Genomic DNA, 27835 nt, shown 5'->3' on the forward strand with positions numbered 1-27835 from the left:
TGACAGAGCTCATCCCTCGCCTGGGTCCCCTCAAAGCCCCTCAACCCAGGCACTCACCACCGGCCGCTCTTCCAGTGGTGTTTGCCAAGTAAGATGGGAATGCCAGCAAGCCCGTTAAGTAGACAGGGCTCCAGATCCCCTTGGAATTGCAGCTGGATGTGAGAGGCCATTTAAGTGTTTTCCTATTCTCAAGACATCTAGAAATGGAATGGGCAGTTGGGGCTGTTCAGGCAAGACTGGGTGCCCAAAGCAGCTGCTCTTCAGTTTCCATGGCCTGGCTGGGCCCAGAGCCAGCCCTGTGTGTGGCTGCCTCATCCCTTTGCTGGCTCTGTAAGGGCGAGGGCAGGAGCTTTGCAGTTCACAGTCTCAGAGATGACCACCCTGCCCACCTTGGCTGATGTGGGAGTCTGCTGGAGACTTCAGGCTGAAAAATCCACTCACTGGAGTGGATCCAGTGAGTGGATCCACGCCACTGGAAGGACCAGAGCGGCTTGTGAACATTTGCAGCAGCACATCCAAGGTAAGTTTTGGAAGTGTGGGGAGCAGAACAGCCTGGGCTGGTGTTGCTCTTGCAGTGCTGTGACAGCTGAGAACAGAAACCAGCTCCGAATGATTTGCAGTTTAGTCCTCTGATTTAGAGTCTGGAGAGTGCAAGAGTGTGTCTGCTGTGCTGTTGTTGCCAAGGCTCTGTTTAATGTCCTATCCTGGGGTGGGAAGCAGGAAGGAGCTCTGCTTTTCTGCTGCTCTGTCACAAATCATTGGTCTAGGGCTGTTTCTCCTTACAGTTTCCCACTTGTTTTTCTTCCTGCACTTGTCAGGGGTCTGCCCCATGGTTTTTGGTTCATAGGTTCAGGGAGCAGTAAGGGCAAGAGATTCCTCTTGGAGGGCATCCCCAGCCCAGGGAGGAGCAGTAGCCCTGCAGAATTGGCCATCCCGGTGTGTGATACCTGTGATCATCTTTGTGTGGCTTCTACTGAAACTCAGCATGACATTTTACACCCACCCCATGAAAAGATCACTTCATGGCTGGGTGATACCAGGAGAAACAGGCAGGATGAAACTTCTCGGAAGAATGACATTTCAAGACCTCCCAAGGCTTGTTTGTTAATTTATGCTGACAAGTATTTACAAAAATTTCCATGCATCCAGCCCAGAACGTCCTGCTGTTTCTGAATGTGCCATACGGCGCAGGGCTCAGCTTCTGCTCAGAAGCATCTGTGCCGCTGGGCACGGCACGTGGGACCAAGGCGCTGACCATGAAAACCTGGTGAGCAGCTGACATGGCAGAGTGGGGCCAGGCTGCCCTGCAGGGCTCCTGCAGCCACTGATTAAATGCCTCAGGTCTTCCTTCCCCTCCACTTGGAAATCTCACTGTTAACTTAAAGCCTCCCTGTGGGTTTGCAAACTTGTAGAATTTTTTTTTTTCTATGAGATGAGTTCTCCTTGCCAAGAAGGTTTTAATAACTCACCATGAAATTTATAGAGTTTAAATTTAAACCACACGTGGGAAAGTGGAGCTGTAACAGTTTAATCCAATTTAACCTTGAGCAATCCGTTCCACAGCGCTCAGGCAGACAGTTCACACCACAAGCAAAACTCCTCTGTGGGGTGGCAGACAGCAGCTCTCCCATCATGTGAGTGTCCTTTCCAAAGCACAGAGGACCAGACTGGGCCATCTATGTCCCTGTTTCATTCTCCTGAAAGTCCCCCCTTGGAAACAGCAGGAATCTGATGCAGCTCGGAGTTGGGCACCCCCAGGCAGAAGTTAAGTCTTGTCCTAGCTGGCATGAATATCCTTTTTATGCCACCTCCTTTCCCTGTCCCATCACGAGAAGAAGGCACATTTCATGGGTGACCATATAAATGCATCAGGTTGGGGAAACAATCTGCTGAGTCTTGGTACTTTCCAAGAAGAGGAGGTGGGAAAGTTTCATTGCCAAGTCAGCTAGATGATGAAAAGTTTTATTTCCATTGACCTGCTTCGTCTTTTGTAGCAAAGTCAGTTTTATATCACCACTGTTCCAGTGTGGAGACCTGAAAGACCAAACGTACATTCCTAGCACAAGTCAGATACAGGACTGGCAAAAGCCTGTTGACTGGGGATGTAAAATACCCACACCCTGGGAGGATGCAGTGACTGCATTCAGAGGTGTGTTGGTGGCTTAAACCTGGAAGGGCTCTCCCATGGTGTCCAGCTAAGGTTAGGAGATTCAACAGCGAGCACCTAAGGTGCCTTTATGTATCATATGCACCCACAGCAGTTGTGGCTGTTCTAGTAACAAGAATACACTGATTAACTCTCTGTTGCAGTCCATAGCAGGCGGTGCCTGTTGGAAATGGGCAGACATGATGATTTTCTGGGGTGGCCAGGTGGAGACCAGAAATCCAGGCTAGAGCTGTCATGGTTGACTTAAAGCTTCGAAGAACCATTGTGTGAATGGCAGTGCTGTTTCTGATCCATCTGTGTTTGCTGTGTTTCTGAACAACTACTTTTGGTGCTGCCCTTCTTGGTGATATATTAGCCAAAAAAAGGTATCAGCAAATTCTACTTTTCAGACTTTTATTTTTTTCCCATGGGCTTGTGCATTTAACAGAAGGTCATCCAATAATTTGCTTTGGTGAGATTTGCTTGTTTGCTCTGTTTCTGGAGAGAGGGATACTTATCAGATAAATATTTTTTATTGGTATTAGATATGACATGGTGAGACCAGAAATGAGTTTCATGCCATGTTCCCAGCTGGGTAGTTTCTCAGGGAGGTTGTCTCCTGCCTGTGCAGCTCAGGTTGGAAACTTTGGGGTGGCAGAAAAAGGAAATATTCCCGAAACTGGGTTCCCTTGCAGCTTGCCAGGCTGACTCACCAAGGTGGAGGTTTCCAGAACGACTAATGACTGAGCAGGCATTGATTTTTGCCTGTCTAATGGGACACATCTTACAAAGTCTTCAGTTTCCAGACTGGGTGGAGTGCTTGCCCTTTGAAAATCAGATCCATGTATTGTGTATCAAGTAGACTGTACCAAAAAAGAAACCACAACCTTGAGACCAGGTAAGTGTGTCCATGGTTGGCTCCAGGCTGCCAACAGCAAGGTGCCGAGGCAGCTACTAAAGTTGCCCTCATGTGCTCCCATGCTTCATTGGTGGCATGAGCAGGGCCTCAGTTACAGACTAGACTTCTCAAAGCCTTTTGTCCTCATCTAAAGGGTTAATACACTCTCTAAAAGGGAGTTTCCTTCCTTTTTTCCCCCTCATCAGTGTAATATTTGTTCTCCTGTTGTCATCTTTCTGCTCTTGATGAGCACGTCAAGTTCTACATGCATAGGCCTGGCTGCTCAGTGATGCTTGAAGTTGCTCTTGACCAGGAGCTCCAGGTCAGCTCCACGGGAGACAGGGCAGACCCTGAGGTGATTGTGAGAACAAAAGCTTTGTAACGTGATATTTCTCATCAACATTTCTCATCATGGCTGTGACTCCTGAATCCCTGTCACAGAAGAAATACAGAAGTTAATCAGGCTTACTCTGACACTCTCTGTTGAGCACCCAGATGACAATGGCTTCACAGTTTCCAGGCTGAGGTATTCAGCTGCGGGAGTGGGGAAAGCCCAGCTCTGCCTCGTAAATCTGCCAAGCAAATCTACTGCCCTACACAATTATGTCCCCTAAAGAGCACCCACTAGGTGTGAGGAGACCAGGGTTTCAGTTCTCTTTGGCCTTTCTCATGCTCTGCTTCATTAGGGTCTGGAACTCTGTGGCACCATGTGTGTGTACTCTCCCTGCTCTTTGGTGACAGCACCAGCACAGGTTCAGCACTTCATCCCTGCTCCCTGTTCCTTCCAAGGGCACAGCAGAGCTGGGCTGCCATGGACCTGCTCAATGCCCTCCTGGGAGATGTGCCAGAAGGTTTTCCAGCCCCATCTGGAAAATGTCCCACTTGTGAGGCAGGTCTGTGGGGCCAGGTGCTGCTCCTAGTTTAACGCTCTCTGGGATAAAACTGCTTCACCTCGCCCCCCCTCCCCAGGACAGCTTTGTGGCTCCAAAACACAGGATTGTCTCCCTGTGGAGAAGAAATGGGAGCTGCTGCTATAGCCCAAGGAAGGGTCTTTCCACTCCTCCTTTGGACTCATGGTCACCTCTGAAACTGGATGTGTGTTTATGGTGTTTTAAAGCTGATTTTTCCTGAGTTAGGGCAGCAGGGAGAGTTGGGCACAGTCACAGTGGACTGGTGATATCAAGAGCTTCCAAGTAGGCTTGGCAAATATGACTGTGATCAAACCAAGCAGTGTTTTGTGGTCTGTGCATTGCACCAGCAGCTCATCAAACTCACCTTTTCCTGGGAATAAAAGTCTAGTCTCAGGCAATGAAGGAGCAAGAGAGCATTAGGCTTTTAAGAAGCAGACTTCAGAGACTGCATCCTCAATTTTTCTGCCATTTAAAATGTTTCCCTAAGGTTTTGCTGCATGTAAATGAAATGATAATTACAATATTTTAATCCAATTAGCTCCCTTCATGATCTGGCAGGTGCAAATTGGAGATGGATCAAACTTCTTCTTACTGTGGATTCTGCCTGGAGCCTCCTTAAAGCTGGTCTGGCCCTGTGTGTACACATTGTACAGTGCGTGTTACGGGGGACTGCAGTGAGGTCCTAAATTATGTATGGCGTATGAATTATTGCTGAAATGCATCACTAAGACTTCACTCATTGAACATTTCCAGCTCCATGTGAGCAGCATGGGAAAAGCCAAGTATTTGCCCGTGGCATGGGCAAGGTTTTTGTTTGCGTGGATTTAAACAGCGTGTGTCACTGACAGAGTCACAGGTCACCTGGAGTTAACTTAATGCATTCCCCTACATCTTGAGGGAAATATATTTTGCAAGCTTTCATCTGATTAGCATGGAAATTACACTGGGATTTCTTGTGAAGATGGGGCCAGAGATGAAAAAAAAAAGAAGTATCTTGATGAGTTATTTAAAACAAGAGAAATACTTTGAAGGCCAGTGCAGCTGCCCTTTCTCAAGCACATCTCCTAGCTCATGTCAGGGACAGCATCCCCTCTTCCTCCTGCTTACCAAAACCAAGAGCAGGGAGCCCACCCTCTGCAAGGCAAAGGAGAGGGACGTCTGCAGTGAGGGCTCTGAGCATGGCCTACGCTGGCAGCAACCTCTGGAGGACAGTTTCACAGAGTCTCCTAACACCTGTATATATGACTAAGCTAAAAATGGTGGAAAACTGCCTCTTAAAAACCCCATTCCAGACAGTAGGGTTTTTGTCCCAAGGTTCTGTCCTGATGTGGCCCTATCACCCCAGGGACCCCAAAGGCATTGAAAGGATGAAGGAATTGCTTCTCGACAAAACCCTGTGCAGTTTTCTGGCAGTATTACATCATTCCAGAAATAAAATGACAACTTTTCTTTGATATTTTATTTTATTTTATTTTACTAAGTTGACTGTATTTGCTGAGGAATGACTGAACCTCGAGATCGGCCAAGTTAAATGACACAACTGTCCCTTGAACATACTGGGCTGCACTGGTTGGGCACCCACCTTTACTGCATGGATGAGATGAAGGATAAATTCCTTATCTTTGACCTATTTTGGGTGGAGAAATGTTATTTATTTTGCCATTTATGTTCTGTTTTCCCCTTGGAAATGTGCTGCCAGTCTGTGCTGAATGAAAGCCCTTACGGGACAGAAAAATCTTCATTCCTTTTAAAAGAAGGACTCAGTAAACATATTTCAGAATAAGGTTTCTTTTGATACTTGCTTTTCAAATCTCTGAGTGTTTTCATACCTCCACAATCTTCTATCTTCAGAGAGGTAGAAAGGGAATTTAAAACTGCCTTTCCTTCAGCACCAAGACCCAACTGCAAAGACAGTGCTTGTCAGTGATGGGAGAGCATCCACGCCCAGGGAGATGTTGGAGCAAGCCACAAATTACATTAAATAATAATTAAAAAGAAAATAAAACAAAAGGCACTGAATGTTTGCAAACAAACTGGAGAAAATGAGTTTTGTACATTGACAGTCTGTGAACATAAGGGGGTAAAATCCTGCTGGCAGCAGTTTGCTGTTGGCTGTGTGGATGCTCTGTGGTGCAGTACAGTTGTACCTTTCCTTTCCAGGGAGTGGGGAATGCTGGCACCTTGAGCTGAGACTGAGATGGGGGAGGCTTTTAGACCTTGTGGTTTGTTGTCCTCCACTTCAGCTGAAGTTCCCCAGTGTCAGACTGACTCCTTCCCTGACTCTCCTCAGATGAGGTACAAATTGGGGATGCAAGAAGCAGTTTTGCCTGAGAAGGTCTTTGCTTCTGTGGGAGGAGATGTGGGGGTGAATATTCAAATAAGATTTGGGTTTGGAGTCCTTAACTGCCCCACAATTTTCATTGGTTTGAGTTCACCTCTTGATCTCCACAATAATTTTTCAGCATGAAAACACAGAGCACAAGAAGCAGAAGCCTTGGAAAACTGATGACACCCAGCCTGGGAGGGAGAGAGAAATGTTACATGGTTTGAGAAACCAGAGCCAACAGAAAATTAGGAGTAAAGGCAAGGGGTGGGGGCAACAAAAGGTAAGATTTTCTCTGGGTAAGGCAAGTAAAAGAGGTTTGAGACCCTAACAAGTTTAGTGAATTCACTTGATGTCTGCCTATAAATTAATGTCCTTAATAATTTATATTGAAAAATGAAAATGAAACAGGTTTGGATAAAGGCCTTTTTTGTTTGGGTTTGGGTTTTTCTTGTTTTATTTTGTTTTTGTGAGTTTTTGGTTGGTTGGTTTGGTTTTTCTTTGTTTTTGCTAACATAATAGGGGTCTACCCCAGGCATCCTGCTGGGAGGGCTTTAGGAAGAGATGGGTTAAAACAGCCTTTCCTCTGGGAATGGGTCCCTGTGGAGTCATGCTAACTGTGAGGTTTGAGGAAAACTCATCAGTATTTTGGGGGTGGAGGAATAAGTCTTCTCTTTAGGCAAAGAAGTGGCCACTCATTTGCTTGCCAGGTGATGGCTTGCTGCACCTCTGCTCGTTTGAAGCATCTCCTTATAGACAGTGCCCAAAATGTCACCCACGGGGTAAGGCACAGCCCAAAATGTGTGATGGTATCAGGCTCTGTCTTCCCATGTTGCACATGAAACAAAAATGGATGCCAGAATGGTGATGTTTGCATGGACCCTAGAACTCCCACAGTCACACTGGCCTTTTCCCTACATCAGTTATTTAGGAAAAAGAAAGCCCCTCAGAGCTGCATTTCTCTGAGAACAGTCTTTGCTGGAGGCAGCTGCTCAGGTGCATCTCCCAGTGATGCCCTGGAATGGCAGAGGTTGTTGGTGACTTTCTAATGGGACATGAATGTTTGAAGGGTTTCTCATTCCTGTCACAGACCTCCTCTGTTCTCCCGGGAGGCTCCTTCCTTTCCTTCCCCCTTCTTTACTGCTGCTGAACTGCACTTCCAGGTGTTGCCAAAGGGCCAGGACACAACTGTGGTCACAAAGGTGGAGAAAACACCTTGGCCAGCACACCAGGTGAGATGGCAGGATCAGCAAGCACTACCACAACTCCTTTCCACCTCCTTGCTCGGCTGCTTTGCTGCCCAGAATGTCATACAAAAAACAACAACAACAACCCACCACCACCCCCCAAAAAAACAACCAACCAAAAAAAAAAAACAATCACCCCAAAAAAAAAAAAAAAAAAAAAACCCAAAAAAGCAAAAAACCAAACCAAAACAAAAAAAAACCAAAAAACTGCTCTGGGCAAGGCAAAACTACTCATTCCCCAGCCTGGGCAGGAGAGGGGGAGTGGGCTGAAGGTGATTATATACTGACAGGGCAAATTTCTGGGTACTTGGTTGCATTTTTGTTTCTTCCTTGCCCCTGACTTCTCAAGAGATCTGCAGAAGTTTGATGTCTTTGAAGCTGTTTCCTCTTGCTCAAACCGCCTGACGTTGGCTGGTGCGGGCTCTGACGCAGCATCGTGGTGCCACAAGCCCTGTCGCAACCCTGTGAGCTCCTGCTCATCTTCTGGGAACCTGGCACTGCCTCTGCAAGGCTCCTGTTGGAAAAGAAAACAGTCTGGTACTGACCAGAGAGAATCAGGGAGGGCTGAGGGGGTTGTGAGATGCCTGAGGTAACTGGGGAAGATGGAAGTGCTTTAGGTCCTTGTTTATTTATGTTTTACGTCAAAGGGGAGGTGGGAGTTTGGGTCCTGCCTGAACATGGGCCTTGAAGAGAAAACCCCTGAGAGTGCTGTGGCTGAATTTAGGAGCAAATAACCACTGTGCTTCCTGATTAAATCCTTAACCCCAGAGAGGCCTCTAGCATAGAGCCTCTGCTTAACTGTGGTGCCAAAATTGACGTCTCCCAGCTGCAAAACGTGGCTGCATAAATGTCCCGCGGGAGCAGTCAGACATCTCTGGAGCTGCAGTCACCTCTCACAGACGCTTCCCTCTCTCCACTGACTATGTAGGAAAACTGGGGTGCCTCCAGGTGGCAGCCCTGTCCACTCTAAACAGGGGTTTGTTTTTCCCTTCAGATTATAAGGGAACATCGGTAGTGGAATTAACTTGAGATTCAATCCACCTTAGCAGCACGGTGGTAGGACAATGCTGGATATGCTAGTAGTGATGCTCTTGCTTTCATACAAGGATCCAGCACCTGCAGAAGTCATCCAAAACAAGAAGATGTGGGCTCTGTGCTCTGCCAGCCTATGGACAGAGTGAAGGATTGCAGGATTGATGCTGCAGCCTCCACAGCCCAGGACCAGGCTGGCAAGAATCACAGGGGCAGAAAGATGAGCATAGGTCTTAAGTGATTGCAGCACTCAGTTGACTGGTTACAGATCAGAGCCTGGAAATACAACACAAAAATGTAATTAGATAAACGACCTCTCCCACCAAGAAGTGCAGGCTTGATCCTGCAATGAAGTGACTGCTACTGGCAACAAAAAGCAGCCTTCTGGCACTGCTTTGGTAAAGCACTGTTCTTGTGCTTGAGAACACCCAACAGCTACTGGGAAGAGAGCGGTGGAAAGCTCGGGCCGCAGACAGCTCTGCTCCATCAGCATTTATGTGGTCAGGCACCCACAAAGAAGTCAGAAATCTGTGGGTAGTGACTGAGAGGCTCCTTGCAAAATTTGAGCTTGATCCCATTGTGGATCAAATCAACAATACCTTGAAGGGCTTCTTAAAGGGTTTTAAATAGCACTAAAACATTTACAAGTTGACAGCAGTAATGAAACTTGGGTGTTCCCAAACTCTGCAGCTCAGTTTCTATTCCCAAAAGAAGGATCAAAATCTAAATGTTTTGAGGATTTAGCTAGCTTATTGCTCACAGGTGCCTTATGGTATTCAGGAAAATGCCCTGCTTTCTGACCCAAAGTTAGACTTGTAGACTGAGCATGCAGAATTTGAATTTTTCTTTAATGCAGTGAAAAAGCAGCACAAAGCTGCTGTCTGAATTTGAGTTAGTCTAAGAATAGAAACTCCTTTTATTTATACTTTTAATTAAGGATGAGTTTTTGTTTCTGTCACAATGCACAGAATTATTTCTAAATCATATTTGAGACTTCCAGCAGAAGAGGTTAACTAATACTGTGAACTCATCCACCCAGGGGAGCTCTGCATTAATGCGGTATTTAAGTGGGGAGATCAAAGCTTTGATACCAAATGAAATGCTTTTAACAGTTTCGCACAAGCAAAAACCTTCAAGAAATTTCAGTGCAAGATGTTGGCACTGAGGAATGACTGTAGATTGGAAAAAAAGGTGGCTCCATCCCAGTTCTGCAAGTATTTGGTGGTCAAACCAAGGGCTGACAGTAGCAAATTGCTCTCTGATAGTTGTGGATGTTTCGGCCATGGTCAAGGCTGTAATGACCACTCTGAGAAGCTGCAGGGCAGAGGCAGCTCTCTGCTAACCTGCACCATCTACTTCCAGCTTCATTGATGAAGACAAATGTTGAGGTGTCTTGCTGTAGTCTGATGTTTCAGCTTCCCAGCTTGCACAATGAGCCTCCTGATTCTTTGCTCACATTGTATGCCACTAAGTAGTTCAGGAAGTTACCCAGTGGCTTTTCCCCCCTCTTTTTAACCAGAAAGCAGCCCAATTCCTAGTGTTCCCATCCAGACATGATTTCAGTTGTTGGTAGGAGAAGTCAAATTCTTTGACTAAACCAGGATTTGGTTGTCTTCCTTTCATCTCTTGTTGTTTTACTAAAGAAACAAAACACACACCCCCCCCAAAAAAAAAAACCCAAAGCCACACCAATAAAAAAAAAAACAAACAAAAAAACCCCATGAAAACAACAACAACAACAAAAAAAAAACCACCCTAAAAATTGAAAAAGTATTGAAGAGAGAGACTATAATTTTTCAAAGTCTGCATATCTATCTTAGAGCAATATTATCCTAATTCCACAATTGCAACCAAGTCAACAACTTATATGAGTGAGGTTAGACCACTAATTAAGCAAGAACTGTAGAAAATATTTAAGTGGGATCTACAGCATTGACCTGTCCTTTTTCAAATGCCAAGTTTATATACGTGACTGTGCATTTCAAATGGGTCAAGAGAGCTTGGTTGTAAGTACCCAACACATTGCTGTGAATTAATATTTAATCAAATGTACAACATAGGGCTGAATGTTAAACCTTTGATTTTGACTTCCGTGATTTTCTTGGGTTTCTAAACCCCTCTGAAAATACTTCAGTATTTCATAATAGTATTACTCATACGATACATTTCTTAGCTGTAATTAAAGCTAGTGAGGATGTAAATCTACAAAGGGAAATCTAAGCAAGACCTCATCAGCATAAAGTATGTGGGAGATGAATTTAGTTACATCCCTATTAGTAATGACAAATCAAATTGTTCCTCTTTTTAAATCACTAATATAGCAAGGTTTTGCAACTTGGCACATAGCATACACGATAAATCAGTTCAATCTGTACACAAACACTGAAGGCTGCCTTAAATCTGGGTTGATTTCTTATTCCAAACTCCTCCAGTGCAGTTCAGGTGAACCACCCTGGTTCCCTTAATACCTGGAAAGACAAAAAAAAAAAAAAAAAAAAAAAAAAAAAAGTTAATCTCTACCCCATGTGCTGTATATCAAGCACTCAACATTTATAACCCTGCAGCTGATTGCTTAGCAACTGTCTTTGGGAGGAACGACTCACCTGATGTGCCATTGGGAGCTCTTGTGTTGCAGGGAAGAGGCCGGATGAAATGAGGTCAGGCAGCGTAAGCTTACCCTGTGCTGAGTGGCGCTCGCTCCACTCTGTAATGAAATTAATCAAGGTCACTAATTTGATCCTTTTTTATTGTTACAGTTTGAAACTGTAATTTGAGGTGGCTCAGAAAGGCACAAGCATATCTGTAATTATACCTTTATAATTACATATATATTTTAAGGTAAACATTTTCGTGTATTGCTGTAAATAAACTGTGTATGCTAGAGAATATCATCACGACAGCAAATATGGACTGTAAATGGGATGGGGGGGGTATGAAAACCCACCAGTTGTGTGCTGTTTAATTTGAGTTTAGGTGTTTCATGTATCTTAACATCTTAAGGTTAAGACTGAGCTTAAACCCCTATACAGGCCCAAAACCAAAGGCTAGTTGAAAGAGATACAGAAGAATTGCTGTTTAGTCACACTGACCTTTAAAAATTGCAGAGCCAAGGCATGAAGATTGTCCTCATCTGACAAAGCTTGAGGAGTTCATGGTGGCTGAGGAAGCACATGCCAGAGTCACCTCCAGACTGATGGCTGTGACAGTGACCAACGAGAGTCCCGCTTCCTGCAGGTGATGGTCAGGAAAAATTGCATTGCTTGTTCTGTGTTTAACATCTCACTGGGTGAGACCACGGTGGGGGTATGAGAGCACCTTTTGTCTGCACAGCCAATTTGGCTGCCTCTGTTCCCCCCAGGCTCTGCTCACCGGCTGTCTCCGTGGCATGCATATGAGCTCTCTCCTGTCTCTGCTCCAGAGCAAACCAACTGGTTTCTCCCAAGGAGAAACCTCAACACAACTGACCGAGCTTTTTTTCAGGATTGCACAGAGAAGCCTAGCATGAGTTGGACCAGACTCTACCCTGGAGGTCCTCCAGCCATCCCAGGAGATCTCATGCCCACTGTTCTCCATGCAGTGCTGTAGAACCCAAAATACCTTCAGATCCTGCTGAAAACCATCATGCTGGCAGGCTGCCACCCAGTCCTTTCACCACTTAGAGAATTTCAAATGTAAAAAAAGTTCCCAATGGGCTCTGCAGGCAGCTCAGAGGAGACCCAGGCCAAGGGCTGCACAGCATGAAGGAAACCACTGCCCTTCAGAGAGAGCTGGTCCTTAGTGGTGTGGACAGAAGCCAGCCCGTACCAATGAGCAATGGTTAATGGTGCCTCCCAGGCATTTTCCACAACGGCAGCAGACGCGCAGCCTTTGCCAAGTAGCCAACACTCAGCGTTTCCTTTCTTCTCCTGAAGACTATTTCTGGACCTTATAAACTTCTTCTTCCCCATGGCTCAATGCTCTGGCAGCAAAGCGGTGAGGACTCCCTGGGGTGGCAGAAGTGTGTGACACACAAATGTGTGATGCACTAGGTCTGTGAGATCTCCAGAAGCAGGATGAGGACACCAAGTGTGGGGAGCCCAGAATGAGGGAATCACTGAGCCTGTGAAGGAATAAGAAAAATAGAGATATTTCTGGGAGAAAGCCCAGAAATTAATACCAACTCTACTTTGGAAGGAATCTCCTGAAGCATAAAAGAAATCTGGCAATTTACATTAAATAGTTGAAAAGAAAAAGTTGAGATTTTTTTATTGTAGTAAAACCTGAATTCACACATTTAGTGAGAAAGGGGGAGTGAAAGGGTCCTCAGTTCTTTACTCAATAATTATCTCGGTGCAGTTATCACCAATACCTTGCATATCTGTCCTCCTCAGCAATCCAGTGGCAAAACTAGGAGCTTAACTCTTAAGGGCATTGCCCCTGGTTGTCTGGCTCATCGCTCAGCAAATAAATATTTTCCATTTCTCATTTATATTTACCTCATAGTACCTATATAATGTTTGTAACCAGACATCTGTCTATACTTGGCTTGTTCCCTTCTCCATTTAAAAACACACCTGAGAAGAATCATGAAGCCAATCGCCCATCTCCAGCGGCAAAAGCATTTATAGAAAAACATTCCAGTACACCTCTGCAGAATGAATATGTGAATGTAGATTTGTAAAAGATGAATGACAAAGGACCTGGCAGGCACTGCATGAATAAGCCATACAGAACCTCAAGACCTAGCTGTCAGGTCAGTGTGCTTTATTTTAGCTTGCCACAATTTTTAGAAATGATGTGGTATTTTTGCAACCTTCATTTCCCAGTTTTTCTGGAATTTTTGAGTGGTTTTATACAAGACCACTGCTGTGACAATGCTTGCGCACCTCCAGATAAAAAAAAACCCAAAACATTAGCTTCCTAAATTTTTTCAATTTCAGTAACCAAACCCAATAGTCCTTCCTGAAAATTTTGGCTGTGGAAACTGTATCAGGGCTGGGAGAGAGGGGCCATAAAACACTGTGCTCTTCATGTAAGTACTTATTCCAGCAGGAGACCAATAAGGAGCTGGTTTCTCAAGTAGGGCAGCAGATTTTTTTTAAGCAATCCAGGAATACTCTGTTAAATTCAGCAAGTGTGATTAAGATGGGTACAAGTTCACTTTGACCACTTTGTTCTTCTTCATTTGCTGTGTTGTCTCAGGATCCTTTGGAGAAGGCAGTCCCCCTCCAAAGAATTTTGTAAATTTATATAGCCAAGTGACAGGGAGCTGGACTCGATCAGGTGACGCTGGAAAGGCTGGACAAGCTTTTTATGTCTTGTTTCATACAATTTTGGGTTGACTGGGATGATATCAGTGGCTTTGCTGGCATGATCTCCAAAACTAAACTCCAGGAGTGATTCCTGGTCACTCTTATACTTTGGCATCTGTAGCAGAAACTCATCAGCTGCAACCTTGGCTGGTTGAACAGAAGTCTCCCCTGTGCAGGCTGTTATTAAATTCTCTTATGTCTTTATTAGATATTAGATGTGATGAAAGAAGGTGACATCTCCAGGGAAATCTTGCTTGAGGTGTGGAGATGGGATGTTAATGGACTGGGGAAGACAGAAAGTCTACAAGTGTAATGATCCTGCAATGTCTCCATGTGAATATGAACATCCAGATATCTTTTTTTCTTTTTTAGTCCACAAACAAAAAGCACTTGAGACTTATATAAACAAGGTACTTAGCTCTTCCCTACTCAATACGTCTTGCTTCTGTTTTAAAGATGGTCTTGATGTCTTTTTGTTTTTATTATTATTTTTTCTGTTCTGCAATCTGCATCCTTTTTATCTCACACATTAGTACAACAGATGAGTTCTCCTTTCTGTGTGAGAGTTTCATTTCAGAGAAAAATGGAAAAATCCCTGCAGAATAAGCATTTTACAAACTTGTTGATCAAATAGGAGAGGGAAGGATGGATGCAGATTGCAGGACTAAACCCTGAGAAGCCAGTGTGCAGGTGCCAGGAACACTCTGGAGGCCTGTCTGAGGTAGGATTGAAAAGAACATGGTTTGAATTATTTAAAAGCAGGTGGGTGCTTAAAAGTCCCCATGCTTCCTGATGTGCCCTGCATGTGTGCACATGTCATGCTCCTTCCTCCTTGCCAACAGGTATCTTGTGAGGATCTGCAGACATATTTATGATACCAGCAGTATTCATAAAGGTCAATTTTGTTACCCAAACCTCTCCTTTGTTTCACTGTGGTTGCAGGCTCCATCCATGCCAATGGAGATCCTGTGAAGCTCCCACCAGGTAGCTCCTGCCCTCCCACCCCTCTGCTCTGGATCCCAGGAACACCATGGCCACACTGCTTGGGCAAAGCAGCCATAAACAGAAGGGCTGTTGATGTAGCCTTCTCCTTAATGGATCCTTGCAGTTTGCATTATGGTCTGAAAGGTACCATTGGGATGAACATTAGGCAACAGCCCTTATTCTTAGAAGTCTGGGACGTATTTGAGAATGAAAGTGAATTAAAACACCCTAGAAGTTTAACACCGGTTTTTCGTTTATTAAATTTCAAGGGGACCAGAGGAGCTTAAAAAAGAAATATTAAAGACCTCTTTAAAGTGATTTTTAGCTATTAATTGGAAGTTTGTGGCTATTTCTAATCAGGAATGCATTCTGCCATGCAAATGCTGCAGCCTTATGCTCTGTCTTCTGACAGGAAAAAGGATCTTTCCTACCAGTGGAAACCAAAGTTGCATGGGATGAGGACAACTGGTTCTGCAAGAGAAACTCATGTGCTCCTGGATCCCAGCTTGCACCATCTTGTCACAGTTTCAGGTCTGGCTCCAGTTTGCTCTTTGTAACAGGTTTCTCTTGTATCTCTCTGTCTGGGTGGACACAGTTAGACACCACACACCTCCCCCCTTTTTTAGGAAAGCAAACTGAAGGGCAGTGTGCTCCCAGGATGTATCTGCATTGCAGCTGCATTATTAGCTGGCGCTCGGGCTCCTCTGAGCTCAGGGGTCAGATGCAGCTGCACAAAAACCTGCGTCTTTACGAGGAAGGTGTGTTGTTGTTGGCCAGCTTGGCTGTGTTTCTTGGATTGCCTCAAAAATAGTTTTCTGCTTTAATAGACCTGAGTGGCTGATGATCTTAGCATTTGCTCTAATTGCTATCTAACCTCAGAGCTAGTTGAATGCATGTAGCCATAGTAGCCACAAAGAAAATACCAGAATCTAAATAATTAAAAAAAAAAAAAACCCAAAAAAAAAAAAACAAAACCAAACCAAAGCCTTTATGTGTACAAGGAGAGATTTCTGTATGTGCAGAGATTTTTAGGCTCTGGCTTTAAAACAGTATAGAAACAACAAAACTGGCCATCAGAGTAAGAGAGGTGGTGTCCTGCAAACCAGAATCACAAAGTGGTTTGGGTTGGAAGGCACCTTAAAGATCATCTGCCATAGGACCGGATGCCACCCACTAGCCTGAGTTGATCAAAGCCTCATCCAACCTAGCCTTGAACACTTCCAAGGATGGGGCATCCAGAGCTTCTCTAGGATAGAAAGCAAGCAGACTACAAATTACTTTCTAATGGACTTCTTCAGATGTTGCAGGAGACCTGTTTGTTAATCTCAGATAAATCTTAGTTCAATTTTGTATTGTTATGGTTTATGATGATGATGATGATGATAAGGAACTGATGCAGGACTTCTGGAAACAGATACTACTAGACCCTATAACATTTTATCTATTTTGTCCCAGAAGGGAAAGTGAGCAGCTCTGATGAAGTGGCTGCTGTTATAACCTAGCAGATATGAAGACATGTTTTCATGGGCTGTCCAGGTTACAGGTAAGATGATGACCAAAATCTAGGTAATATGTAATTGGAAATTTAAGATTTTACCTTAAGGAAACCTGTTTGCCCAGAAGATTTTCTGGGGAACCAAAGAAACCCAACTACAAAAAAAAATCATAGATGCTCCACAGTGACATAATTGTGTGACTTAGCAACAGGGTTCCCATAGGCAATAAGGAATGCATCCAAGTGAACCCGTGATTTATTGCTGTAAACCCTGGCATGGACAGAGAGAGACCTGTGCTTCTGCAAACAGCCCTTTAGCACAGGCAGCTAATCTTCTTGTCTTCTAGGAAATCACTCTTGTGTTACATCAAAACCCATTCCTTACTCCCCACAAGGAGTAAGGAGACCAGAGGGTGAACAGGGCATTGCTATCCATCAGAGCAGAGTCTGTGCCTGCTGGGACTGAGCTGATCCTGCCCTTTGGGGAAGCAGAGGAGTTCAGGTTGATCTCAGCCTGGCTTACATGCTTATGCAATACAACATATGTGTATTCAAATCCCTTGCCCTCACTCTCACAGTAAAGAATTTCTTCCTGATATCTAATCTAAACCTACCCCTTGTCTTGCCACTACATGCTCTAGTTAAAAGTTCCTTTCCAGCATTCCTGTAGGCCCCCTTTGACAGACTTTTTAATATCTTGGGATATGTATCATTATTTACAAATTATTTTCACTGAGAAATGACTGAGGACCTCTGAATACAGTTAATCTCTAAAATCAATGACACTTTTGAATCATCACCACCTCCATCCCAATTGTAACTCAGCTGTCCTGCAGTGGCTAAATACAAACAGGAATTAAAATACTGGGATTGGGGTTTTTTTGTGTATTTTGGCTTATTTTTAGTTGTTTGGGCTTTTTTTTAAATTCCCACTGTGAAGCTTTATGACTTTCTGTCTTTGAGTTTAAACTAATGCTAAGGGATTCATTCGGTGAATGGTGCTAAATATTTGTTCAGGATGGGAACCTCTGGCCTTACTTCAGCTGAAAGATTTTCTTCTGTGCACTCCTGACTGGCAGAATTTTTCTGTCCCTTTGTAAAAAGCAGATTTTCATGCTGTTGTTTCAAGGAGGCTTGAAGATTTTACACCCCTGGGGCCATTGTGTAGCTGCTGGAGCTTTGCTCCTCTGGCCAACTTTCTTTGCTTAGAAGTTATTAATACTTTCTTCATTAGTAATTTAGCATTGCAAAGTGAAAACTGCTTATGTCAGCCACAGACTAACTGGAGATAAGTTAGTGAATGTAAAACATGATTATGTCATGATGATGAGCAGGTAGCAAGTGCCTGCTCTCTGCTCTCCCACAAGAAGTTGTAGGCTGTCCAGAATTTTATCAGCCTGTTTTATAAAGTATAAGCCCCAAAAGCCCTTCATCATTGCATCTAAAATCCTTTTTCAGGTGTTTCTTCCCTTTTTCTTTGTCATCCAACAGCTTCCCCTGATCTGTGTGAGTCTGTGAAAGTGTTAATAAGGTGACAGGTATCATGGTGTCCATAACTTTAGAGAACTATTTTCCCACCCTTAAGATGCCAGCCTCATCCTGGGGTAAAACTGCCTTTTTTCAGCTTCCTCTGGTCTTCATTTACCCTTCACAGGCTCACTAAAACCCATTAGCAGGAACCAACAGGGATGGGCCCATACCCACAACCCTTCATCTGGCAGAGCCTCTGGCAAATCTGGGGGTACAACAGGCCACTGTGAGCAAGGGTTTGCAGTCCACCTCTTGTGCATCTCTTGTTCTGGTAGATTTCATTCAGTGCAGTGTCTGCAACATCAGAGCAAGCATCCACACCTTTCAGCAGAGGTGCCTCATTAAGCCTAAGAACACTAATTGCTTAGGCTGAGCTGAGAGGATGAAGCACCCTTTTCCTTGGGAATCATAGAAATGTTGCACTCTAGGGCTGTGCAAGCTGAGAACTGTGTAAACAGAACAGATAAATTATCCCCCAAGTTACAAACGGACTCAGAAGTAAAGTTACAGCCAACCTTTGCATTAGCTGGGAACAGCTGCATACAGCATAGCCTCCAAATTTCCATAGAAACTTGGATCAGCCATAGATTATCTTCATTTTGTAAATGTTTTAATTATTGTACTATAACGCTGTTTTGTGGGGATTGCAATACTAAAAAAGCTAAGGCTACATAGAAGCCACATTTTAAAAGCAGTTTCCCTAGACCATATTTTAAGAAAAACAAAGCTAGGTTAGAATTAAGACTTATGGTTTCTGATAGATTTGATTTTTTTTTCCATGCTACTGCACGCACTCTTTTAAATAAATAAACTCCCACCAAGCTTGCTACTCCAGTGGGACTGGATTGAACTTCCCAGGCATGCATGAATTATAAAGTCAGATATATGTTCCTGTGGAGAGAAGAATTACTAGCAGAAACCATCTCCCGATGCACGTAGTCTGCACTGGTCACTTGAAAAATAAAACCCCGGGTGCGTGCGGTGGATGGAGCCGGGGCCGCGCCCCGACGGGAACCGGCCTTGCATTGCCCCACACGGACGTGGCGCTCCCTGCGTGTCGCAACCTCTGCGCTGTGGCCAAGGAGGAGATGGCCCTGCAGATTGCACAAGGGGATGACAGGATGTGGCTTCTGCGTGCGCCGGCGCCGATGTTTACAAGAGCAGGTACCCAAGTGGAAGCGGAGTCCGGCAGGCGGCCCTGGGAGATGTGGTCAGATCAAAGGCTTTCCCACGGCCACGGCTCTCCGTGCGGCGGCAGTGTGCCTCGCATGGCAGCGCTGAGCTTGTCACTGTCTGTGCCATCCCTCCGTGTGTGGAGAGCTTTCCTTGGCTCAGCTGTGGGAAAGCAGCCTGAGGATCCGTGCTGCGGGAGCGGCTGATGCTGGTTGCCACAGGTGTATATAGATTGTCCCAGCGTGTGGACAAGGGTGTGAAGCTGCCCCATGCAGCTCAGAGCCTGCCTACAGCTGCGGAGAGGGGCCCAGCACCGTGGGTCCAGCAGCGCCACCAGCACTGCGCTGCCAATGCTCTGCCCCTGCCAGGCTCCTCTTCCTGCCCTCTTTCCCTGCCTGTCTCCCTGAGATGCAAGGCCTTAAGAACCAAACCTACCCGTGTGCTCAGTGAAATGTCCCTTAAATAACAAATCTCCTAGGACAGAGTTTGTCAAGTCACTCAGATGGGGTGAAGCTTCTTTTCCTGTGGCAGTGAAGGGTTTGCTTGCCTTCCCATGTGGGGAAGTTAGGCAGAAGAGGAGCTGAGCACCAAACCTGTTGCTTCTTACAGGTTTTGGGCCAGCCATGTGTTTTATGTATTTTTTTCTGTAAAAATGCTGTGTTTTGCTGTCCTGTACCAAAAGGAACAGAAATGCCAGTGGGTGGGGGATGGTGCAGCCCAGAGCTCGCACAACGTTCTCACAAGGCTTAAGTCAACGGAAGGTATTTGCCGAAGCCCAGCAAACTGTGAACAGAAAACAGCTCCTAACAAAACAGAAATCCTCCTTGCTCATGCTTTGCTAGTCATTGATCGAGGCAGAGTGATTAAATACTCAGCCCTTCTCAACCTGATAAGTGCTTTATTTTTATACTACTTTTAGCATCCCCTCAGCAGCTGGTCCTTTAGGCTATCGTGTTTGGCTCCTGATACAGACCCTGCTGTTGGTGTGTGCTGGACTGTCACCAAGCCCTTCCAGCTCTTAATTTACACTCCAGGACAAATGTCACTGCAAAACATTTGCTTTGTTGTGCCTTCATCTCCTTCTCACCTTCTGCTGCCATGCTACATCATACCCTGACTGTTTGCACGAAGGGTTTTCTGGTCAGCTCAGCAAAATACATCCTATGTCTTCACGTTTCTCCAATTCCTTCCAGCAAACTGAATATTTTAGGGCACTTCAGGGTAATTTGTTGAGACAAGAAAATGCCTGTCAGGGTGCTGTTGTGTGCAGAGGCAGCCGCCTCTGTTGTGTGCGGTGCCCTCCGGCTCTGCCTGTGGTGACAGAAACCAGCTGGCCACGTGTGCCTGGCTGACAAGGCTCTAGAGGAATGCTTGGGTGTCTGCTCTGGGTATCCCAGGAGATCCCAGCATGTCCAGGGCTCACATCAGCATATGGGGACTGTTCCCCAAAGCTGCTTCCAGCACAAGCCGCCTTCTCCAGCTTCAAAAGTTTTAGGGGTTTTTGAGCAGAGGTGCAAGAACAACACCAGGGATGGGAAACAGGACCAGTGATTTTTTCTGCTTGGAAATGCTGATGTGTTGGGAAAAGAATTCTCTTGAAGAAATGCTTTAAATTGGACAAAACTTAAATAAACTCCAATTGCTTTAGATTTTTCTATATTTTGGAATGTTTTGGTTCAATGTCTTTCAGTTTTATAGAAAAAGATAATTTATGATTTTTAAAGGCCTATACCAAATTTCATAGATGCCAAACACTTTGATCTACCTCATGTGAAGCAATTTTGAAATTGCAATCCATGACAAATTTATTACCTGCTTCGAAGTAGAAAACAAATACCAAAATTGCAGATTTTTTCCCATAAAACAAAAACCCCCACCCATATCCCTCACCAGCTCACCCACTCACTCATTCTGAGTGAAATATGTAGCTCAGTTCCCTGCAGAAACACAGAGTTGTATTTATGACCCAAGTGATCCCTTTTGTCCTATGTCTCAGCCTGCTGGGTTTTCAGGTGGGATTTCTTAGAGGCGTCAGGTTGACTGACCATGTGCTGGGCAGATGGTTTGCACCAGGGCAATAAATCAGAGGGCTTTGGGACTCAGCAGATTTCCTGTGTCTGCTCTTGGTGCAGCCTGTATCCACCTCCTGGCATTCCCTGATCGCATGGCAATCCCTGTTCATTTACTGCTTCTTGATTTCTGCTGATGTTTAATGGTGTTTTGTGGTCTGTGCCAGCCTCTGGAATTCCCTAAGCAGCAGAAAAGGACCTCAAATCCACCCAGACAAACTTTCCCAATAGAAACTAAGGAATTTCTCTGGAGTGATACCTTAAAAGTGTTTAGTCACAGCATCTTCATTAAGCACAGGTGAACAGAGCAACTCCACCTTGTAAAGTACTCTGGTTTTCTCCCAGGAGCTTTTCCCTCTTCCTCTGCTACAGCTGGCCTTCCTCCACCCTCTCCTTTGCTGGTAATTAGATGTCAGACTACAAAGCTGCTGGCAGTCGGGCTCTCAGCTACCTCGCTGCATACCGCGCACACTGGGAATCGTGCTTCTTCTTCTTCTTCCTGTTGCATCTAGAGGGCTTAGACATTGTGGCAGGCATTTTGCAGACGTGTCAGAAAATGTAAATTTTCCCCCCATGGATGTGCAATCAAAACCAAGTTTCAACAAGCAAGAGGTAAAATTAGAAGGAAGGGCTGGCGTTAGGGATAGGCAGCCAAGCTGACAACCACTGGCTGCCCTTTGAAGCATAGGATAAGGCTGATAAGTGCAAACATCTCCATAAAAAAAGTAGTTAAGTATTTGAAAATCCTAGGCTGGTTACAACCTTTATTTATGTTTTTCAGCTGCTATTTTGAAAGGCTTTGAAGTCCTTGTTTGCTGAAGTCACTTGGGCAACCAAAGTCCCAGTGACTCTCCTGGAGATGGGAACTCCTGGATTCTTCTTCATCTAAAGATTCCTGAATACAGTGTCTGGGGTCAAATGTTTTTGAGGTAAGATATGCAAGGGAGGAAGAGAGTGAGGGTCATGCATCTAAAAGCACCCTGAAAACTTAATCTCAAAATGTCAATTTATCTGGCATTTGTGACTTTTTTCAAAGATAATGCTGCTAAGTACTTTTTACCAGTAAAATGTGAGTTTATGTGACTCATTTAATGATTTTGATGCTTCAGATGTGTTAACATTTCAGCTTGGACAGGTCTATTCTCAGTTTGTGTCTTTAAAGGTATTTGGGGGAAAGATAGCCAGGTTTAGCTGTTTGTGAATCTCTAAGGACAATGTTCATTAACACAGCATCTGCAATCAGTCACCCTGTTGTGTGTCTGTGATTCTGCAATGCCAGTGTGTCAAAAATACCTGTCAGTGTCCTGGAAGGATGACCAGGAAGGGGTACCCCACACAAGGCTGCAACTGAACAAGAATAAAAGTACTTCCTAAACATGAGCTGTACTTTCTTACAGAGATCAAAGTTAATGTGTGGACAGGCAAAAAATAAAAACAAAAACCCAAAGAACAAAAAAACAAACAAGAACAAAAATATCTTTGGAAAAATCAGCATTCAGGGTCCAATCACCATTGGATTTTCATTGTCCTTTTTTGATGAGGGTAACTCTTTGTGCATGTCCTCTTCAAGCACTGTTGCCTGAGACCTTACAGTCAAAGATGCAATGCTGTAAAACCACAGAAAATGGAAAGAAGTTCATCTCAGTAGCTGGGTATTTTTCAGGTGAATAAAAGTATGGCATGAGTGCTTTGTAGAACTGTAATTCTAAAAAGGCTAAACAGCTTTCATTCAGATGTAGCAAATAAGAAATTTTAACTTAGCTTTTTTTACCAGTAAAGGGCTGGTGTGCCCCAAGGACAGCGAGCCAAGGGACCAGGAGCAGAGGGAGGAGCACTTGAAAATTTGGCTTCAGTAAACTGTTCCTTAAATTCAATGAGTCATGATTTCTTTTTTGGTGCATGTGGCTCTCTGTGTATAAACTCCAGCCCAGCCAGAAAAATATCCCTCGGCCATTCGTGAGAGCTAGTAATGGTTTCCTAAGGATTAATTCCTCCTAAAAGATACCGTCTGCATTCCTTTGGAAGATGCCCTCCCACAGGCCCTCTTACAGCGCTGCACTAAAAATAGTGCTCAGAGCTTCGTTGCGACAGCTCCGTGTTGCAATTTTTATGGTTAGGTAGGTGAAGTCTCTTTAATTCAGCTAGCTCAATTCACTTAAATTTGCATGATAATGTGGTTAATTATCCGTGTATTTCAAATGAATAATGATTTCACAAAAAGATAAGAACAGGGTCCTGTTTTTCTTTCCCTATGTTTTAAAAATGCGCATAGAGTTTGCATAATTAAAATGTATTTTCTCTGGAGTAGAAATTCATATCTATTGTAGGTTGAAGTGCAAGCTGCTCTGCATGCTGGGATGACATCCTCTAGTGGGATCCATGTGCAGGGATGGCGCCTTCCGGCCAATCTATGTGCTAGGATGGAGTCATTCAGGCACTCACTCAGCAGACCTGACTCACCAGGGCCAACCCATGACACATGGTTTGCTGCTATGTCAGTGCTGACCAAAGGAAGTTGCTGGGAATGTGACTCCAGCCTGGTTAATAATCACTGTAAAAGGCAGTGCAGAACGAGCTGCCACCTAGCTCCTCGATGGCTTTGCTGTGGGATGGCCGCAGTGCTTGGGAAGGCAGCAGTCTGCCCAGAGAGCAGCCCCTTCCTCTTTATCTCTTAGATAAAGTGGCTGGTGGCAAAGGGCACTTCCTCATGGGCTGCTGCCGTCAGGAAACTTGGTTGGTCTTGCTGACACTTTTAATCCCTGACCTTTCCCTGTGATCTGTGCAGCTGCACATGTCAGGGCAGGCTGGAGTTCCTGGATGGAAGTGAGTGCCTGTGATGGGGATGAGGTGGGCAGCACCAGGTCACTGTGGATGTTCAGCTCTTGCATAACCACACACCCCTGGAGCAGGGCACTGCCCTGGAGAGGCCCAGAATCTTTCCTGGCCAAGGAACAATAAACACTGGGGATATTTTTCCACCCACTTTACTCTATAGCTCTTTTTTCATTAATTAACTCACTTTTTCAGAAAGTGTAAGGTACTCTGTCTCTTCTGGGTGAGAAAAGAAGCATTTTCTTTCCATTTAAAAAAAGCCCTCGAATAAATGGGGTTGTGCCCCTGCTTTTCTGTTACCTGGCTTGGTTTGAAGCCCTCTCCTTGTTCTTTTTCCAAAATACAGACAAGGTGGCCAAGGGCTGGGAAGCACTCCCTATGCCTGTGTGGGAGGAGGGGGGTGCCTAGTTCAGATGCCAGGTAGTTGGTTAATGAAATTAATGACATTGGGGAACTGAAACTACAGCCTTTGAAAGGGAAAGGATCATCTCTGCTGCTCCCTTTACACTGTTGACTTCGTTTGCTCTTGCATGAATGGTCACTCGGCTGGCGTGTGGTCGGGTAAAAAATATTTATTGGCCCTTTGAGAGGAGGAATCTCAACACGGTGATAGAAGGAGATTGTGAGGGGGGTCAAGATGCATCCCTTCCCGGCAGAGGGAAAGGATGCTCCCACTGGGACCTGAGCAGTGCACAGCGCCCCCAACGTATCTGAGACATGTGAATCTCCAAGTCTGCTAGTGTTTGAACCAATGTTAATTAAAGTATTTTAATGAGGATGTTTTGAGAACTGTGAGTTAGTCTGTGCATGCCCTTCGTGAAATATTAAACATCTCTGCCCTTTCAGCAGCGTCCTCCTCCCCAGAAGGTCTTCCTGCAAATGGATTTTGACACTCCTGATAATTTTGGAGCTAAGAAACCCAGAGAAATAACCTTGTACAAAAATCTTAATGTGATCTTTGATGTAGCAGTCCAAGGAGCACATGCCAGAAAACATTTTGCTCGTTTCAGTTCATCCTCTGGTTATTTGTTGTTGTCAGTTCATTCATTCTGCTTGTTTGTTATTTATATTTAAGGCGCGACAACAAGCAGCTGATTAACTCATTAAGCATGAGCATCAAAGCACAGGGTGAGAGCACAGAATCTGCTCCTGTTTCCTCCAGCCACTCCCCACAGCTTGGAGGGTTCTGCAGGGCCTGACTGAGGTACAAAAGCTATCTCAGTTACTTGTGGGCAGCAGTGTGCCCTGTCTTTCTCAAGCCCTGTGTTTCTCAAGCTGTCCCCACACAGAGGGTCTGTGGCTGTGCCAGAGCATCTCAGGCTCTGCCCAAGGGGACAGCCCAAGCTTCAGATTATGTGTTCATCATCCAGCAGGTAGAGGTAGCCCGACAGTGAGGAAAGTCCCTTGTGAACCACAGTCATGGGACAGGGAATGAAAGTGCTGCGTGGTGCTGCTCCAGGCTGAACGGCCACTTGGTGGACAGGTGATACAGAGAGCGCACATGCAGATTTTGAAGGTTGCTCCTAACTTATCAAATTCACCAGAGTTGCAGGAGCAACTGAAACTGATAATGCTGACTTTCTCTTGCAGGTTTAGCTCAGGTGGAATTATGCTCAAGGCAGTAGTTTGCACCTGGGTGCTGCTGCCTTGGGTTGAAGGCTTACCAAGGTGTTTTCTCCCCTGACTGATGCCCTCTGCAGCAGTGTGGCTGTCACCCAGCCTTGAAAAGACCAGCGATGCCCCAGATCTCGCTGGTGGAGGGTAAGGTGATCTGTCTGTTATCTGTGTACACCTGCAGCCCATCAGAAGCAGAAGATTAGCAAATTGGTTGTTGCAGTCATTCTTAAATCTTGCAGATCCAAGATTTGCATACCTGTCTATGCAAGCCCTACAGATATGGCACAGCAAGGCTATGGCCTCCCAGGAGCCTCCCAGGAACCTTCCTGTACAGGAGACATCCAAGAGATCATCAGTAGCTCCCTATCAGGTACCCAGTGTATCTTTTCTTTCACACCTCTTTTCACTCCTACCCTGAGATCATGGCCTCTGGCTCACCCTCCACCTCCAAACACATCTCTGTTTTCACCCCACCAGTTTCTGCCTCCTCCTTGTTTGTACCCCTTGACCAAATGCTTTGGCCCCAGGTGTGTGAAGTAAATGGACCAAGCTGGCTATGCCCAGAGGCTTCACCAAATCTTATTCTGGCTTTAAAGCCTCCTAAAACTTCTGTCACCCTTTAGGTGTTCAGTACGCCACCCACAACAACTGTGGTTCTCCTGACCACCTTGACCTCCTCCTCTAAGGGAATCACCACAGTCCCATGAGGCTTGAATGCAGTCCAACACTGTCTTGCAGCTACACACACAGGAGGAGAACAGTCAGTATTTATTGGCAATACTGAGTTCCGGTCCATTATGCATGGCACTGCCCCACAGGAAAAAAATCAGATTTTGCACCTGCAGAGCTAAGAAAAGGGCTCATAGATTAGGTCTTTGTTCTTCTACAGCACAAACTTTGCAAGGAGACTGCTCACACTGGCAGCATTGTAGGATCAAAGCTGATTCTGGAAAACTATTTAGAAAGTTGATGGCTCTGTAACATAACCAATGGCAAAATGAAGGAGAGGAGCCTGGCAGGATTAAAGTATTTTTACATGGCTCAATCTCCAGAATCCCAGCCCTGGCAGTGGTGCCATTACTGTTCTCCAGGGATCTCCTCTCTCCTGCAGCCCAACCAAACTGTGATTCATTTTGCACTGAGCAAAAAAAATCAAAATCCGAAGCCCTCTGTTTTGCACATTTGCCACACAAACACTGTTTGCAAAGACCAGTGGGCACTTGCACACCCACCATGGGCTCTGTTAGCACCTGAAACCATCTCCTAACAGGATGCTCCAGGGAAGGAGGAGTAAGGAGACATAATCCCAAAATGAAGTCATGCAAGGAAATGGTTATGTTTTTTTTCCTTTTACATAAGGAGCTGCTGCAGTGCTGCTGAGAAATAGATATCCAACAGCCAGCCGCAGGCAGTGTGAGATGACAGATACATGTTTAAATAATGTCTTTATTCCAGTTCAGCTGAAAAAATAATTATTGAATTTGGGTCTTAAGCCAAGAAGTACCTTTGTATCTGAGAGCTCATTGATTAAAACAACTTGTGCTTTCAGCTGGGTTCTAAGAGAGATACTACATTACTCCTCACACAGAGTATTAAAATAATATCTGTACTTGGGAGGACAGAGGAATTTAGAGAGTGCTCTCAGTGTTTCTTTAGATTTGAAGAATTTCACCCAGCCTAGAGAAGCTTCTACTTTTAAACTCAGGGATTTCTGCTAGAACAGGAAGTCTCTCTTGCATTGTTACCCAGCAAAACGAGCTCTGGATTATATTTAGCTCCATTCATTCAGCACAATGAAAAGTAAGACTCCAGCCAATTTCCTTAAGCAAGTTTATTAATAAGCACTAGTTATTTGGTGGCTGGTCATTTCTAGGTGGCTGGGGGACATGACATGCAGCAAAACTTCCCTCCCTCCTCTGAACAAGGTTCCTAGTGGAGTAGACAACTTGAAGCACTTTATAACCTGTGCTGAGTACCTGTGCAAGCCTGACAGCCTGAACATTGTCCTAGGTACACCTTCCAGCCCTGCCCTGGTCACTCTTGCTTGGCTCATGCTTCACTGGAGCTTCATCAAGGCCAGTTGAGCAGCTTTTAAGCTTGAGCTAAATAACCTTTCAGGGGCTCCTGACTACAGGCTTGAGGCAGCTGTGTGTGAGACCACCGACCACCATGGCTGCAGCTGCTGAGCTGGAGGAAGCCACGCTCACTGCAGGTACAGCAATCACAACAAAGACTCCCAGCACAGGGGAGCACGTGCTGCAGCCACACACAAGTTGGGAGCTTGGGT

The 27835-nt window shown here is 45.1% G+C and overlaps 1 long non-coding RNA gene across 1 annotated transcript; it reads left to right on the forward strand.

Annotated features, from left to right (window-relative positions):
• The first annotated feature begins 468 nt into the window (after positions 1-468).
• On the forward strand, positions 469-11749 carry LOC128806983 (uncharacterized). Its single transcript, XR_008437002.1, has 3 exons — positions 469-520; positions 6418-6561; positions 11662-11749. It is a non-coding gene; the product is annotated as an uncharacterized LOC128806983 (long non-coding RNA).
• The last annotated feature ends 16086 nt before the right edge of the window (positions 11750-27835 follow it).

This window comes from Vidua macroura, chromosome 4, assembly GCF_024509145.1.
Source record: "Vidua macroura isolate BioBank_ID:100142 chromosome 4, ASM2450914v1, whole genome shotgun sequence".
NCBI lineage: Eukaryota > Metazoa > Chordata > Aves > Passeriformes > Viduidae > Vidua > Vidua macroura.